General features: G+C 39.7%; 7 non-coding genes across 7 annotated transcripts; 2 read left to right on the top strand and 5 right to left on the bottom strand.

Annotated features, from left to right (window-relative positions):
• Positions 1-3,333: 3,333 nt before the first annotated feature.
• Positions 3,334-3,415, bottom strand: trnas-aga (transfer RNA serine (anticodon AGA)). The gene has a single exon. It is a non-coding gene; the product is annotated as a tRNA-Ser (tRNA).
• Positions 3,416-3,999: 584 nt separating this feature from the next.
• Positions 4,000-4,081, bottom strand: trnas-aga (transfer RNA serine (anticodon AGA)). The gene has a single exon. It is a non-coding gene; the product is annotated as a tRNA-Ser (tRNA).
• A 2,212-nt stretch (positions 4,082-6,293) lies between these two features.
• trnas-aga (transfer RNA serine (anticodon AGA)) lies at positions 6,294-6,375 on the top strand. The gene has a single exon. It is a non-coding gene; the product is annotated as a tRNA-Ser (tRNA).
• A 330-nt stretch (positions 6,376-6,705) lies between these two features.
• On the top strand, positions 6,706-6,787 carry trnas-aga (transfer RNA serine (anticodon AGA)). Its single transcript has one exon. It is a non-coding gene; the product is annotated as a tRNA-Ser (tRNA).
• An 886-nt stretch (positions 6,788-7,673) lies between these two features.
• trnas-aga (transfer RNA serine (anticodon AGA)) lies at positions 7,674-7,755 on the bottom strand. The gene has a single exon. It is a non-coding gene; the product is annotated as a tRNA-Ser (tRNA).
• A 352-nt stretch (positions 7,756-8,107) lies between these two features.
• Positions 8,108-8,189, bottom strand: trnas-aga (transfer RNA serine (anticodon AGA)). The gene has a single exon. It is a non-coding gene; the product is annotated as a tRNA-Ser (tRNA).
• Positions 8,190-8,598: 409 nt separating this feature from the next.
• Positions 8,599-8,680, bottom strand: trnas-aga (transfer RNA serine (anticodon AGA)). The gene has a single exon. It is a non-coding gene; the product is annotated as a tRNA-Ser (tRNA).
• Positions 8,681-14,634: the final 5,954 nt, after the last annotated feature.

Raw genomic sequence — 14,634 nt, 5'->3', positions numbered from 1 at the left:
ATCCATCCATCCATCCATCCATCTATCTAATCTATCATCCACCCATCCATCCATCAACAATGTATTTTAGAGTTCTGTATCCTCATGCTTGAAAAGGCAACAGAATTGTTGTCTAACTGCGACCTCTGTCGGTGAGAACAGATAACTGCAGCTGCACTGATGGAGCTCGTGTCACACTGGAAACTGACTTGGCAATTATGATGAGGATGGAGAGGCTGACTCATATAAGGGCTGACCATGAGCTCTAATATGTAACAACCTTAAGAACATGAACAAGTCTCTGCATACTGTGCAGAATTCCATATATGATACAAAAATGACAGCTACTCCAAGAAATGTATCAAAGCGATATTTACAGAATAATATTAAATAAATCATTCATTTAAGAACTGTAGAAATTCTATTCATTAAAATGTGATGTTTAAATACAACATATTTTATCATAGGTTAGCGCCCTAAAGAAAATTAGCTAGTTACTAATTCGCTGTCCGTCTCTGTCCTTAAACTCTTCAGTTGGAAAAAGTCAGACATAAAGGAAAAAAAAAGGATTGAAATATTTTAAAAGGTTTGTTTAGGTGAGGGTGACATGATGATTCATTGCAACTACACTTCACTTGACCATTCACTTTTTTAAGGAGGAGGGGGAAAAAACACTGTTTATCAAGATGTTTAGAAGCAACTGTGAATAGAAAATCACATCAAAAAAAAGTGGGCAGACACAACAGTCAAGGTCAGTGCCAATAAACACAATACTGTGAGTGTGAGAGCTATGAATCAGTAGACCCAGCAGAATTACATCTCACTCGGCCACTCCCATTGATAATATTCTCACCAATGACATGACAAAAAACAATAAGTGGACTGTTAATCAATGACATGAGCGATAACTTGCCAGTGTTTACAGTTTATGACATCGGTCACAGGAAAAATTCAATCAGGCAAACATAACACAGATGAGTGAGAACAGAACAATCCATGAAGACACTAAAAAAAAATCAATTATTGAGGTATAATTGGGAAATAAGGACCTTGCATATAATGAGTTTCTAAAAATATTTTCCCTCATTATATTATAAGCATTTTCTGGTTGTGAAATACAACAGACAAGAAGCTTATACAAAATTCCCCATGGATCACAAAACTATAATTTATCTGGGATGGCAAAACCCCACAGAATCAATAAAAATGCCCTCCAAACACCTAAAAAGCTTGGAGGCCTAGCATTGCCTAATTTGATGTACTACTACTGGCATAAAAGGGAAGGAGGGAAAGCGATGAGCCAGGCAGACATGACGTCTGCGTGGAAATGGAAAATAACAGCAGCCTTTTTAACTTATTCTGCGTGATATATGCTTCTGTTCCTCCTCTTGTAAATATGTTTGAGTCCAACCCAACCCAGTAGTAGGGGACTGCAACCCCGTGCTGAAAGTGTTTAGTTGACATTTCATGTTGATTATTAATAAGTTTGACCCCAGGATAGAATTTGGAAACGGATTTTATAGGTAGTACTGGAACGCCAGGGGCAGAGGCCAAGAGAGCAGATGGACTGGGCACCACAGAGATCACATCAGGGAGGCAGATGTGGCCTCACACAAGTGAAACTAGAAAACTTATCAGAGCAGGTAAGAAACAGAGTGGCAGGAGAGAACAAGAAGTTTGAAGGTACACACAATAAATAAGTTATTGAGTAAATAAATAAAACATCGGAAAATCCGATGGAACAACGGAACGTCCTCTGCTGTAACAAAATTCAGTCCAAAATCTGAAAATGTACACAACAGGAAAGTCTGTTTCTACAACTGTCTACAGGGATTTTCTGAATAAAACAGCATTTTTGTCAAAGTTTTATTTCCACTTTTTTTTTGGCACATTCAAATTTGTTTCTTGTGAAGAGTTGGAAAACACTGATAACTGATGTGCATAAAAAATTTTGAAATTCCTTTTTTTGGAGAATCTAATATCATGCCGCGTTAAACCGTTAGGTTGGTTCCATAGTGTAGCCGTTAGCATGTCTCCCTCCGGAGCAGAAAGTCCTGGGGCTCGTTCCATAGTGTAGCAGTTAGCATGTCTCCCACCGGAGCAGAGATTCCTGGGCTTGATTCCCAAAGGAACCAGCATATCTGCTGCTAACACAACACTTTCCCAAATATGGGATCAATATAGTACAAATGTATTTATTGTTATTTAAAACAAATTTCGCACAGTACTAATTTTGTACCAGTTGCGAGCAGAGTGGACAAACACATCAGCACTATAGGTGGAAGATGATGCTCATCAAGCTTATGTTTTTAAGTCCTAGATTATATTAGTGCTGTGTTAGCATAGGCGAGTGACAAAGATACGTAGTCCGTTCCAACTTACAAAAAAAATGGAGTTACGCCACACACTTCGTCGGAACGGAACCCCGACTGTTGAGGAACCCCCCGTCGTCGTTTCCTTGTTTATATATGTGTTCGTGTGGTGATCGGTCGGTTGCCCATTACTTACCACTGCCTCCACACCTACGCTGAGACGATGATGGTCGTTCTCCATGCTGAAACCCAAAAGCAGGAAATAAGGCAGCTGAGTAAATATTTTAAGCAACCATTTTTCCAGGGTTCTAATTACATTTGTTGGTAAAGGTGCACTGGTGGAAGTGAAAAGAAACGTAACCCCCGCGCTGCATCGGCTGATTCTGGGTTACCAAGGACGTTTAATGCTGAACAAGGAAGAAAAAGATAACACAATGGAGACTATTTTTTTCCCCCAATTTTATATATTTTCAGCTCTTTATTGGATAATTCTACCGGTGGTAGCGGTAGAAAAAGTTTGCATTGCAAAAAAACTTGCACTGGTACGAGTTGGGTACCAAAGTACGTGCACACCAGTAGAAAAAGCTACTTGCACTGGTAGGAGTTGGGTACCAAAGTACGTGCATCACTCCAATTTTACGTGCACAACCTGGTGCATGTACGGGGTATTTCGAGCCCTGATTTTTCTTTTTCTGTACTGTAAATATATAACAGACAGACTGTGGATAGTTGTTCTTGTGTGAGTATTGCAGGCCTCTAGATTAGATAGACAGCTAAATAAACATACATTTGGCAGTCATGTTACCCAGTCACTACAGTACCTGGAATCCTGTGTGTACTTTTACACAAATGGAATGTAGCATGATACACAGAAGCCATGTTCCACTTCATGGACTACTCTCCCACTCCCTTAATAAATCTATCCAAATACTGCTTTGTAGAATGAGATACAAAAACTGAACACAAATATTAAGTCCTGTTTTGTTATATCCTACAACACTGGTCTTTTTCATTGCCTCGATTCGTTATAGAAGTCAAAACACGTTGTCGGCAGGATTCGAACCTGCGCGGGGAGACCCCAATGGATTTCTAGTCCATCGCCTTAACCACTCGGCCACGACAACACATTTACTGTTACACTATCTCTGAAAACGTCGACGCCCCAGTCCCCACCTACTGGGCTCAGATGTTATTTTTGTGTGCTTAGGCCGCAGAATGATATAATTTTTTTGCACTAGCAATGAAAATTTAACAAATTATCTGACGGTAAAAATTCACCATTCACAGACAAACATATGCTACTAGTACAACACACAGTAGCCTACCAGAAAAGTCATTGATCCCCAGCGGTATAAACTTCGTTAGCCTATAACAATCCATAAATTAGCCGCAGGGTTCAAAGCGTGTGAAAAAGTAGCAGCTTGCAGTCCGGAAATTACGGTATATTCAGCATAGGTGTACAGAAGTATAATCTTTATAATTGTAGATGACATACTCTTGTTTACGGGCCATCTACAATTCATAAATGGAATCTAGCATGATACACAGAAGCCATGTTCCACTTCATGGACTACTCTCTCATTCGCTTACAAAATTCCTGCTTTGTAGAATGAGCTACAAAAACTGAACACTAAAGACTAATATTAAGGCCTGTTTTGTTATACATACAACACTGGTCTTTTTCATTGCCTCGATTCAAGTCAAAACTCGTTGTCGGCAGGATTCGAACCTGCGCGGGGAGACCCCAATGGATTTCTAGTCCATCGCCTTAACCACTCGGCCACGACAACTCTATAGCAGTTCACAATCCCTGCATATCTCGAGGCCCCGGGCCCCCAACCGCTCAGTGCATTAGCCATGAAAATATTTTACTGTAATTAACAATGCCCTCTAAAGGAGACACGGGGTAAAAGAAAATCCAGAAGAAAACAAGTGAATGTTTCCCATAAACTTGAAAATAAAAATGACCGTGCCTTGCCCTTTATTGATTGGTTCAAAGCTATTGGCACTGTTGACCACGTCGTGTGAAAAAAATTCATAGCAAGCAACAAAAACAACTATCTCAGTAATTGGACTCTCAATTGAAACTCCTGATAATGTCACTGTCCACATGGGGCTGCCCCAAGTTTCTGTACTAATTTGCATTTCTATGCCGACGACATGATAATTTACCGCTGTGAAACAACTCTCATTCAAGCCGTAGAATTGTTGCTGTCCGTCACTGTTAATCGTTATCAATGCAGACAAGACTAAGCTAATGTTGTCCTTTAATTCAAGTAACGCGTTTCATGAGTATAAATCCCAGTATTTTCATTGATGACTCAGTGACTGAGTTTCAAGCCTCATTTGGAAAAACTTACAAAGGAGCGTTTCATGAGTATAAATCCCAGTATTTTGCATTGATGACTCAGTGACTGAGTTTCATTTAAAAGCGGCCTTATATTCAAATTTGGGGCAACACAGCTCCATACACAGGCTGGGCATAAGTACTACAGCAACTGCAGTCATATTCAGTGGCTCAGATTAAATGCAGAAATTTCTTGAAATGAAATTGGAAAAAAAAAACAGCCCACAGCCTTAATAAAAGCTCCCTGCAGTGGCACCAAAAACAAATGCCGCTATTAATTTGGGTATTTACCTAAGAGCGAAACAAACTAATTTTTTTGTTGTTCACCAACCCTTCAAAAGAAGCATAATATTTGTAGTCCTACAGTGATCTAATTGCTTGTTGGTTTTTTTTCCATTTCAGCAATAACTTGAGACTGTTGTGCTCTTTCTTTTGTGTGTGCAGAGAAGAAAAAACAACTAAATGGACGAGTGGGCGCAGACACCATCTGGATGAAGACTGGAGGTGAGTTAAAACACCCACTGCATTCCAGGAGCTCAGCCGAACAGGTAACAAAGGGAGACAGGAGAGTAATAAGAATGCAGCAGACACTTCATTCAGCCACTTACAGCGCATGCTACTCCATGCGGGTGTTTGCCTTCACATGTCAGGCAGATTGCATTTGTGCATTATGTCTGATGCCCCTCTGAGTGAATTTTAGTATTTTTATTTTTATTTGCTGGAAACAAAGTGAGAAGCAGGGGCAAGAGTGGCGAAATTCAAATGCATTCCTATGTCCTTTGTGAGAGGAAAAAAAAAGACTAAATGGCTTAAGAAACAGTGTCTGCAGAAGTTCTGTTTGGACGACAGTCACCACTTCATTATGGCACAACTTCACTGTTCAGACTTTTTCTGCACTACACAATGACACATTCACCCAGCGTCCTCGCAATGGGTTTGCATCTTGTCCCAAAATCAAAGTATAAGAAAAAAATGCATACCTTACATTATTTTCATTTTATTTATTATCTGATTCTAAACAATGTTTTATTTTGAAGAATTACCCAATTCTCTCTGTCGCATCTGTCTATGGCCCACACTTGATACATGTCAAGATGCTTGCCAAGGTCACGTCTTACCTACATCCGCTACCTTCTTAAAAGGTCCGGCCAGTAACACATAATACATTACTGCTAAAATGAAAGCCCCAAACTAGCAAAATGAACAAAAAACAAACGTCTTCGGGGAGTTTGAACAGTTCTGTTAGGCAACTGGACATGAAAGTTTCTCAAGAAGACATTCCGCCTTTCATCCAAGAGGTGTGACAAAAGATAAAGCTACTTCAGACCTGAATCTATGAAGATTCTCAGTCATCCAGGTCATGGTCAAGGTTGAAGAGTTGTGCTAGGCAACTAGACGTAAAAACTTTTTCAAAAAGACGTTTTACCTTTCATAAACCCCAGATAAGATAAGATAAGATAATATAAGTCTTTATTCATTCCCACACCAGAGAAATTCACTTGATGACAGATGACCCCAACAGCGCACCCAACAGGAGGTACCGGAAGTAGACTGACATTGACATTGTTTGGCCTAAGCACACAAAAATAACATCTGAGCCGAGCGGGTGGGACCTGGGGCCGCGACGTTTCCCGAGATTGTACTACAGAAGATGTGTTGTCGTGGCCGAGTGGTTAAGGCGATGGACTAGAAATCCATTGGGGTCTCCCCGCGCAGGTTCGAATCCTGCCGACAACGAATTTTGACTTCTTTAATGAATCGCTGCAATTAAAAAGACCAGTGTTGTAGGATATAACAAAACAGGACTTAATATTAGTGTTTAGTATTCAGTTTTTGTAGTTTTCGCTACTAGGCATTATTTGAATAGATTTTGTAAGCGAATGGGAGAGTAGTCCATGAAGTGGAACATGGCTTCTGTGTATCATGCTACATTCCATTTATGAATTTTAATGACTAATGCAAAAAGTTATATCATTGTTCGGCCTAAGCACACAAAAATAACATCTAAAGCCGAGTGGGTGGGACATGGGGCCGCGACGTTTCCAGAGATTATACAACAATAATTGTGTTGTCGTGGCCGAGTGGTTAAGGCGATGGACTAGAAATCCATTGGGGTCTCCCCGCGCAGGTTCGAATCCTGCCGACAACGAGTTTTGACTTTTTTAAGTCAATTGAAATGAAATGTTGTATACATAACAAACAGCCATAAAAATATATATTTTTAAAATTATCTGAGAGTAAAAATAGTATAATTAATGTTCGCCAAATAAAAGTAACACACAGCCATTCACAGACTGCTACTAGTACAACACACAGTAGCCTACCAGAAAAGTCATTGATCACCAGCGGTATAAACTTCGTCAGCCTGTAAAAATCCCTAAATTAGCCGCAGGGTTCAAAGCGTGTGAAAACGTAGCAGCTTGTAGTCCAGAAATTGCGGTATATTCAGCACAAGTGTACAGAAGTATAATCTTTATAATTGCAGATGACATAGTCTTGTTTACGGGCCATCTACAATTCATAAATGGAATCTAGCATGATACACAGAAGCCATGTTCCACTTCATGGACTGCTCTCCCATTCGCTTACCAAATCTATTTAAATCCTGCTTTATATATACACAACACTGGTCTTTTTAATTGGCTCGATTCACTATAGAATTCAAAAACCGTTGTCGGCAGGATTCGAACCTGCGCGGGGAGTGCGCACAGGGGATAAAACCTTCCCCAGCCTGTAAAAATCCCTAAATTAGCCGCAGGGTTCAAAGCGTGTGAAAACGTAGCAGCTTGTAGTCCAGAAATTGCGGTATATTCAGCACAAGTGTACAGAAGTATAATCTTTATAATTGTAGATGACATACTCTTGTTTACGGGCCATCTACAATTCATAAATGGAATCTAGCATGATACACAGAAGCCATGTTCCACTTCATGGACTGCTCTCCCATTCGCTTACCAAATCTATTTAAATCCTGCTTTATATATACACAACACTGGTCTTTTTAATTGGCTCGATTCACTATAGAATTCAAAAACCGTTGTCGGCAGGATTCGAACCTGCGCGGGGAGACCCCAATGGATTTCTAGTCCATCGCCTTAACCACTCGGCCACGACAACACATTTATTGTTGTACAATCTCTGGAAATGTCGACGCCCCAGGCCCCACCTGCTCAGCTCAGATGTTATTTTTGTGTGCTTAGGCCACAGAATGCTATAGTTTTTTGCATTAGCCATTAAAATAATTTATTTCTAGAATAATGGATGGATGGATAAATTTTAACAAATTTTCTGAGAATACAAATAATATAATTAATGTTCACCAAATAAAAGTAAAACACAGCCATTCACAGATAAACATATGCTACTAGTATAACATACACTAAACACTAATCACTAATAATGCTTGTTTTGTTATTCCCTACAACACTGGTCTTTTTAATTTCGTCGATTCATTAAAGAAATCAAAACTCGTTGTCGGCAGGATTCGAACCTGCGCGGGGAGACCCCAATGGATTTCTAGTCCATCGCCTTAACCACTCGGCCACGACAACACACTTTCAATTACACGCTCTCTAGAAAAGTCTGGGATCGTGGCACCACCCGCTCAACCAAAAGCAGTAAGTTAGAGTAAATGTTATTTCTGTGTTTAATTCAAACAATGATTAGATTTTGGATAAATAAACGTAAATTGATTAAATTGTCATGTGTTTCTATGTTAGAAGCCATTTATTTACAAATATCGGCAAATTTAAAATATTTGTCACTTTTTTTTGTTTTCTGCTTAGAATTAAGGATAAAAGTGTCAGATATCTTACATTTCTTCATTCATACTGCAGGGTAATAACCACTTCAAGAAACTAGTTTTGACTTCTATAAAAATATAAAGCAAATATAAAGTCTTTTCTAAATCTACAACACGTTTTCATTATGTCAATTTATTAAAGTAATAAAAAAACATACCGTTGTCGGCAGGATTCGAACCTGCGCGGGGAGACCCCAATGGATTTCTAGTCCATCGCCTTAACCACTCGGCCACGACAACTTGACGATGATTGGCTGTGAAGTTAGAGAGGATAAATGTCATATCTGTGTGTAAAGTGGAGAACAAAATAGTTTTTCTAGTAACTACACGAATTATTAATCACATATGCTGTCACAGTATTATACGTTTGATGTATGACTTAAAATGTAGCTGAACACAGAACTTTCGATGTCTTCCAAACACGACGAAAACAATTTTAGTGTGCGCACAAACGTACAGAAATACGTACAAAATAACGTGTTTCTATTATTCGTTATTAGCTTTTCTTTTCTGGCCTTGATAAAAAGTTTATCTAGCAATGGTGTAATTACCGTGCGCCACGGAAAGTGAACAACAGATTTGTCACCAATCAAATCAGCGTGTGAGGTTTGAGCATGGTTGCTGATTGGGTAAATAACGCAGTCCTTTATTGCTAGTTGGAAAAGATAAATGTCACGTCTGTTTGTAAAGTGGACGAAAACAGTCTTTTTCTAGTAAATACACGAATTATTTATCACATACGATGTCACAGTACTCTGTTTAATGTATCACTATCAAAATGTAGCTTTACACAGACTCGTCGATGTCTACAAACACGACGAAAACTACTTTTCGTGTCTTTATGTCCAATTACAAATTGACTAATGACTAAGCGAACAAAATAAAAACGTATTTCTATTGTTAGTTCTTACCTTTTCTTTTCTGACCTCGACGTTATCTCCGATAAAAGGTTTAACTAGCAATGAGCTCGTTAGCGAGCGCCACAGAAAGTGAGCAACAGATTTGTGACCAATCAAATCAGCGTCTGAGGTCTGCACATGATTGCTGATTGGGTAAATTACGCAGTCCCTTATTGGGATTTAATTGGGGTGTTTTTGCTCCCTGTTAGGATTTGTTAGGACGTCATTAAGACCAGTCTGTTGTATATGTATAGTCAAATAATACTTATATACTTAATACTTTTTAAAAAGTAAGTAAAAAGGGCTGATGAAGTAATGTATGTACAGCCAGTGTAAACTGTGTTTACATTAAAAATTCAAAGTGAGTTTCACAAATATTATTGAAAACTAAATTAAACCATACACTGAGCAGCATTTTTTGCAACGATGGGAAGAAAAAAAAGGGGGTAAATGGGTAAGACGAAGAGGGAGGAGGAAAGAAAGAGCAGGCTCAGACATATAACTATAAAATAAAATGTGTACACACAAGCAGTTACATTACAAACAGTAGAGTTGCAGGAAAAACTATATCAGTGTTAGCTGTAAGAAATAGTTCTGCTGAGTTCGATTTTCGAACAAAAATATGAATGATGAGATCAGTATCCTGGTCCTGGAATTCTGGGGCACAGGAACATGTGAGTTTGGGAAGTATTCAGTGCACCATGGGAGTTTCCCCCGATAGTATAGTCCTAAAGCAGGCACAACTAAGAGACAATTCTGGTTAACCCAGTCCACTTTACACATGATGGTTTGCAGGTAGTGGGGTACAAGGCCCAGAGGAACCTCAAACCTCATGAATGGCGCCTCCTCTGGCAGCCTGTCAGGGTCGCAAGGACTCATACTGCTTGGAGAGGGACACAAAAATATATATATTTTTTATTATTATACGACAAACTTCCTATCGGAGAAATACACAATCTCTGACACACTCACTGTGCGTAAGCTCACTGATTGGATATATACGTCGATTGCTGAAAAGCTGTATCAAATTAGTGTGTGAAAAGTTGTTTTGTCCTTAAGGAACCATGTGAAGAACTGGTCCACCGGCCATGGTCTACTCCACCCTCACATGCTGAGGAACTGCTCCAGTTCCCCACGTAACAGTAGAAAGGTTCAAATACTAGAAGATGAAGCAAAAAAACAGAAAAAAAATAAGCCACAGCAAAGGTTGTAGTGAAACTTTGTTTCTTTATTCACACAGTTTTCTACTTCAGCTATGTTAACAGAAGTGTCAATCCTCCGGTTCCTATGCTGATCGCTCATTCATCTGTACACACTATATAAAAAAAGTCAAGAATATAACACCGTTAGAAATCCAGGAGGGTTCCGAGGTGAGGATGGATAAACAGCTGTCTGGGTCTTTCGGCCGCAGACGAGCAGAAACCTGACCTCACGCCCACCCTCCGTCTCCAACGTTTCTCTTTTTAACCCAAATTTCATGTTTCATTAAACAAAAGAATATTCTCTGAACAAGGCATTTCTTTCTTCTTTTTTTTTTTTTTTTTTTTTTTTTTTAACACCAGAGCTTGAAAAGGGTGTTGGACATTTGTAAAGCGATTTGACTGTACAGCTTAAGCAGAACAAAACTAACAGGTCATATACACAGCATGGTAACAGAGGAATAGTATACTGCTCAGGCACAACACAAACACAATACAATGCCATTTGACAACAAAAGTACCAGTGGAAAAAAAAAGAAAAAAAAAAGGAAAGATTATTCTCTTGAACGTTTTAAGCATTTCATAGAAATAAAGGAGAAAGATAAATTGAAACCTGGAGTAAACAAATCAAGAATATATACAGTGAGGTAAAATACATTGGTCTTTAAAGGAGGTATTTTCTTTTTGATTAAATGACTCTTGTTAATTATGCTTTTGTTTTGTTTTTTTTGTTGTTGTTTTTTTTTTTTAATATCTCCTCAGCTTTTGGATGACATCTGTAAAGCAGGTAATCAATGCAGACACAATCACATGCAGTCTTGCCGTTCGAGTTAAAAAGTAAAAGATCTGGTCAAACCTAGGCACCAAATAAAATGTTATAAAGCTTTCTGATGCTATTTTTTTTTTTTTGCCACAAAGAACCCACTGAAGCATCGAACCGGAGACGAAAACCGTAGAGCGGAGCCAAATTGCGAACCCTTCAGTGACTCAAACTAACCAAGATGTTCCCTAGGTTTCAACATAGACAAAGCGGATCTCTGAGACAACGGAAAGAAAAGCCTCCCAAGATTGAGTGAGTCAATCCTTAGACTCATGACACGGACCTCGTCACAGTGTGTGGATCAAACTGGCATAGTTAGGCCTTGCGCTAGCCGGTGGAATTTTGTAGGCAGACGTGGTCGGCCCACGCTTTGCATAACGTTTAAAGAGACAAAGAAATGGACCAGTGCGGCAGATAATTGCAAAAAGGCGCGCAGAGATGCCCGCCCGACCTTTGGGTTGAGCTATGCAGGTTGTGCTCAGACAGGTGGTGGACTCGAAGAGTTCGGATACATTCACAGCTGTGGGGTTTGTTCAGTGCGTGGTTGTAAGAGCTGCTGGCATAGTTTTGTCTTTCCTCAATGTTTGGGTTCCACCATCACAGAGAGCTTTCTTTCACAGCAAGCATCTAAACATACAGCGACATGCCAAGTTCATCAGCGTGGGTTTGAGTCACCGAACGGTTCCCGCCACTCTGCTTCTGCAACCTTCATCTGCATCAACCGGTGGACTGAGGTAATGAAATTGCATGGTGCATATCAGCAGTGGCTTTCTCTCGCATTTAGTCTGAGCTACAAAGAAAAAGGCGTGGTATGGCTGTCAGAGAGAAGGTACAGTGGACTTTCGTTTCTTTTCTTTCACACATTCATGTGGTATTGTATTTGCAAAAAAAAAAAAAAACAGACCATGACTTTTCAAATTCAGACCCACAGACTGAAGGACAAATGACCGATTCAATACACGAACTAAGACAAAACCGCATGGAGCAGGCAGAACACAAACATCAACAGAGACACTCGTCGGTCAGCAAGGCCTGCTCTCAGGGACTCTACCGTCACTCATACAGATTGAAAACAGCACGCACCTTAAAGGCGTAGTACACAAAAATAATCCATGCAATAATTTAAGACCGTTCAGTTCATGTAAGAGGATGGAGGAAAAAGCATTGTCCTTTCAAGATTAGCCAAAAAAATGTTCACCGTTTTCTGTTTGTCTCGTTTCTTTCGTGTTGCATGTAATTAAGATGATGTCGTCTACGGAATATTACCCAGAGTCATTTGGACCCGGTAGGTGGCAGTATTACAGCTCACAAGATTTAGATCAGGCTGTAAGGTTCAAAGAACAAGCAAGGCTGCGGGTGTTAGCAGAGTTAGCTCGGGCTAGCCTCAATGACAGCATCCTTTGAAACAAATCGAATAATGCTAGCAGTGCGCTAAAAGCAACGCTTTTTGCTAAGAAACCGGTAACGCAAAGCTATTACGTTTCCAATTCACAATTTTAACAACACCTTGCCGACACGCATGTAATGTATCCGGTGCTAGTGCACTGCTAACACAACAATATTTTGCTACAAGCTAAGTATCTTTGATGCTGTGCATACGCTGTATCTCATCTTATGATGCTGAAAGGAGGAACCTTAGGACCTGGAACAGGCTACATGCAAAGAATTAATATAAACGTAAACTGGTATTTCATGTGGTACTGATGATTTGAGGCGTGAACTCAAATACTACACTTAACAGAACTTGCTATTTTGCCACTCGTACTCTGTTTTCTCAATGATATGTGTCACTGATGTTACATTGGTGCTTTTTCTCCGACCCATGACCCATATATATTATATATGTCTGAAGCCTTTAAATGCATTGATTAGGCCTTGGGTGTGAAACATGTGAATTTGAACATGTTCAAGAGATTTCCTGCTCTAAAAGAATTATGTTTTTTTTTTAAGAGACAACAGGTTTCAACATAAATTTAGTTCATTTGACCTATGATCTGACTTTTTTAGATTTTTAGATTTACTAAACTTCCAACTCTTCCTCTGAACTTTTATCTGTTTTGACCTGACCTCCACAGAAGTTTGGTAACTGACAGCTCTAAAAGGCCTTTCTAACCGTAACTCCGACAAAAGGCAGAGAACGTGGAATGACAACGGAGACGGATAATACAAAAAAAAAAAGAACTAGAAAGCTACCGTAGCAGAAAGACAAGAGGCAAGAAAAAAACAAAACAATTGGCTGCAGACATCGCTTTACGCCAAAAGTTCTTGGAATTTTGACATGAGCAAGTCCAAGGCTGCTGGTGACTTTAAGAGAGTATGATTGGTTGTTCAGGTGGAGGCCAACCAGAGGTGCCTGTTGAGATTTGTTTTTTTTTGGTAAGTACCCAGTGGATGACACTGTAAAAAAATATTACACAGACTCGGTGCCATCCAGATAACCAGAAGAATTGGCCAGTACTCAGGCTACATCCACACTGCTACGAAAGTAAACCAGGACGTGTTAGCGTTTAGATTAGGGTTCTTAAACTCTCGGCTTGCGGGCCACTTTAGGAGCACAAAACACCCACAACTAGATGAGAGTGTGATGTAATCTGATCTCCCGCTGTTATGGCTTTTCAATGGAATAGCAGGGGCAACAGCGCTCCCCCAAGCTCATGGGTTTGAGACACCTGGTTCAATGTCTTTCTGTACTTATGGACTGTTTCGTGGTAGTTTATGATTAACACTCAAAGCACTTCACTTGGACTGCAAGGCTGGCAGCGAGGTGATATATATATAAACCAAATGAGAAACGGATTCCAGGCCTAAGGTTGTGGAAAGCAGCATCAACCTACAAGCGAGAAAACAAGAGTCTCCGGCTGTGAGATGAACTTGTTCTTTGTCGTGGTTCATAATAAACTCTGAATAAGCCGGTAGTAATTGCAGGAAACTGCTTTAGTTTTGGAAGAAAAAAAAAGAGACCATTAAGACGTAGGAAGGTACTCACAAGAATTATGCGTAGTTAGCTTCCCCCCGTTAATAATTGCGAGCTTTTGTAACATTTTTGGTCATCACAAAAGACCTGGCACTTCAGTGTACTTCACTTCACTAGACCACCTTTTATATACAAGAATTATTAACCATGGCTACCGGTCAACAGAGCAGGACATTTTGTTGCTTCAATGTGCAATTCTTCAAAGTCTTTTGAGGATTTCGTTTTGGGACCAAGAAACACCAAGGGGCGAATACAGTCAAAAAGGTGTAAAAGCGTGGACGTAGCCTTACTTAAAGGGATGC

The sequence above is a fragment of the Cynoglossus semilaevis genome, chromosome 3, assembly GCF_000523025.1.
Source record: "Cynoglossus semilaevis isolate Cse_v1.0 chromosome 3, Cse_v1.0, whole genome shotgun sequence".
In the NCBI taxonomy this organism is placed as follows: domain Eukaryota; kingdom Metazoa; phylum Chordata; class Actinopteri; order Pleuronectiformes; family Cynoglossidae; genus Cynoglossus; species Cynoglossus semilaevis.
The sequence above is the reverse complement of the archived record's forward strand: the minus strand, read 5'-3'. Positions and strand labels throughout refer to the sequence as shown.